At 57.9% G+C, this 3,168-nt stretch overlaps 1 pseudogene; it reads right to left on the bottom strand.

Annotated features, from left to right (window-relative positions):
• LOC146822836 (28S ribosomal RNA) overlaps positions 1–2,856 on the bottom strand; it is a 4,976-nt pseudogene extending 2,120 nt beyond the window's left edge.
• Between the last annotated feature and the right edge of the window lie 312 nt (positions 2,857–3,168).

Below are 3,168 nucleotides of genomic sequence, written 5' to 3'. Positions count from 1 at the left end.
TTTATTGGTTTTTCTTTCTCTTTTTTGTAGTGATCTGTTTGTGGTATGACTGTTTGTATGCTAGATTAGTATGCAAGATATGAATGTAGTGATTCAATTGGCCTATCGAGGGGCTAAATAATTTGTGTTTATGTTATTTTGGATATGTCTAATATTTTGTCCAATTGTACATATTTGTCTTTAGCATATTTGTGAATTATTAGAAATGATAACACTGAAATGAAATGTTTATAATCACTTTTTGATACAAAAAATGCTCTTGCTTATCAAACAAAATAAACAAAGATAAAAAGTAAAGAATTGTGTGTATACATTGTATTTATGGGTCATCACTGTAGGTGTGCATGTTTATTAAGATTTGATTAGAGTATTTACCAGTAAATGAAAGAAATATAGGCCGTCAAAGAGGTAGCTTCTCTTTAAAATTTCCGCACCAGTTCTAAGTCAACTGCAGAATGCCGGCCCTGCGCCCCCGGGGAGGGGGAACGGGGAGAGGCGACCACCGCAGCTGGGGCGATCCACAGGAAGGGCCCGGCTCACGTCCAGAGTCGCCGCCGCCCCAAAAGGAGGCGCCTCGTCCAGCCGCGGCGCGTGTCCAGCCCCACCGACCCAGCCCTTAGAGCCAATCCTTATCCTGAATTTACGGATCTGACTTGCCGACTTCCCTTACCTACATTGTTCCAACATGCCAGAGGCTGTTCACCTTGGAGACCTGCTGTGGATATGGGTACGGCCTGGCGCGAGATTTACACCATCTCCCCCGGATTTTCAAGGACCAGCGAGAGCTCACCGGACGCCGCCGGAACCGCAACGTTTTCCAAGGCTCGGGCCCCTCTCTCGGGGCGAACCCATTCTAGATCAACCTGCCCTTCACAAAGAAAAGAGAACTCTCCCCGGGGCTTCCGCCGGCTTCTCTGGGATCGTTTGCGTTACCGCACTAGACGCCGTGAGGGCGCCCGTCTCCGCCACTCTGGGTTCGGGGATCTGAACCCGACTCCCTTTCGATCGGCCGAGGGCAACGGAGGCCATCGCCCGTCCCTTCTGAATGGCGCTCGCCCATCTCTTAGGACCGACTGACCCATGTTCAACTGCTGTTCACATGGAACCCTTCTCCACTTCGGCCTTCAAAGTTCTCATTTGAATATTTGCTACTGCCACCAAGATCTGCACCTGCGGCTGCTCCACCCGGGCCCTCGCCCCGGGCTTTGGTGTGCACCGCAGCGGCCCTCCTACTGGTCGCGGCTTAGCCCCCGCGGCTCTCAGTGCTGGCGACGGCCGGGTATCCATTTTCAGGGCTAGATGATTTGGCAGGTGAGTTGTTACACACTCCTTAGCGGATTCCAACTTCCATGGCCCCTGTCCTGCTGTCTATAGCAACCAACACCTTTTCTGGGGTCTGATGAGCGTCAGCATCGGGCGCCTTAACCCGGCGTTAGGTTCATCCCGCAGCGCCAGTTCTGGTTACCAAAAGTGGCCCGCTAGGCACTCGCATTCCATGCCCGGCTCCACGCCAATGAGCCGGGCTTCTTACCCATTTAAAGTTTGAGAATAGGTTGAGATCGTTTCGGCCACAAGACCTCTAATCATTCGCTTTACCAGATAAAACTGGGGGCTCTGATCACCAGCTATCCTGAGGGAAACTTCGGAGGGAACCAGCTACTAGATGGTTCGATTAGTCTTTCGTCACTATACCCAGGTCAGACGACCGATTTGCATGTCAGGACTGCTACGGACCTCCACCAGAGTTTCCTCTGGCTTCGCCCTGCCCAGGCATAGTTCACCATCTTTTGGGTCCTATCACGCACGCTCATGATCCATCTCCCCGACGGAGCGGGCGAGACGGGCCGGTGGTGCGCCCACCGCTGGAAGCGCGGCGGGATCACACCTCAGCCGGCATGCGCCGGCCCTCACCTTCATTGCGCCACAGAGTTTCGCTCAGCCCTCTGACTCGCGCACGTGTTAGACTCCTTAGTCCGTGTTTCAAGACGGGTCGGGTGGGTAGCCGACATCGCCGCAGACCCCTGGTGCCCGGCGTGGGCCTCCTTGCCCGGCGGTGCGACGCGGTCGGGGCGCACTGAGAACAGTCCGCCCCAGTCGACAGTAGCGCTGGGAGCAGGGGGCCCTGTCCCCCTTTCAACCGGCTGCCCGGGGGAGGGCGCAGAGGCGGTCGAATCTCCCTCGGCCCGCGGACACAGCGAAGCTGCTGCCAGGGGGGCTGTAACCCCCTCTGCCAGAGCGGAGGGCCACCAGCCACCCCGAAGCCTTCCCAGCCAACCCAGAGCCAGTCGTGGTGCACCGCCGTGGAGGAAATGCGCCCTGCGGGGTCGGGTGGGGCCCGGGTGCCGGTCCCGTGGAGGGGATCCGGAACTCCCGGGCCACTGACCTTCCCGCCGTGTTGAATCCTCCAGGCGGACTGCACGGACCCCACCCGTTTACCTCTCGACGGTTTCACGCCCTCTTGAACTTTCTCTTCAAAGTTCTTTTCATCTTTCCCTTATGGTACTTGTTGGCTATTGGTCTCGCGCCCGTATTTAGCCTTAGATGGAGTTTACCACCCGCTTTGGGCAGCATTCCCAACCCGACTCTGGGAAGACCCGTCCCGGCGCGGCGGGGGCCGCTACCGGCCTAACACCGTCCGCGTGGTGAGCCTCGATCAGAAAGACTTGGGCCCCCTGAGCGACGCCTGGGAGTCGGTCTTCTGTACGCCATATTTCCCACACCCACCGCCATGTGGGGATTCGGCGCTGGGCTCTTCCCTCTTCACTCGCCGTTACTGGGGGAATCCTGGTTAGTTTCTTTTCCTCCGCTTAGTAATATGCTTAAATTCAGCAGGTCGCGACGTCTGATCTGAGGTCGTAGTCGGAAAGAAAACACTGGAGCATTAAGGTGGAGCCGGGGAAGGCCAGACCCCTGCCGGAGAAGGGGCCTGGCATACCCGGCAGCGCGCGCCCTCTTTCCCTGGATCGCGTCTGGAGGGGTTTCGCCCTTGCCGGGAAGCCGGCCATGGAGGAGGGCGCCCGAGGCACGTGCGCAAGGACACCATGGACAGCCACGTGCGGCACGCAGCCTGGTGCCCCGGGACGGGCCCAGGGCGGACTGGTCGCCAGGCCCCCTTCTCGGGGGGCCAGGCGTGCCGGCGGCGTACCTCCGTGGCAGGACCCGGCCAGG

The sequence above is a fragment of the Triturus cristatus genome, chromosome 5_2 (genome assembly GCF_964204655.1).
Source record: "Triturus cristatus chromosome 5_2, aTriCri1.1, whole genome shotgun sequence".
NCBI classification, from domain to species: Eukaryota; Metazoa; Chordata; class Amphibia; order Caudata; family Salamandridae; genus Triturus; species Triturus cristatus.
This window is presented reverse-complemented; position numbering and strand designations above follow the sequence as displayed.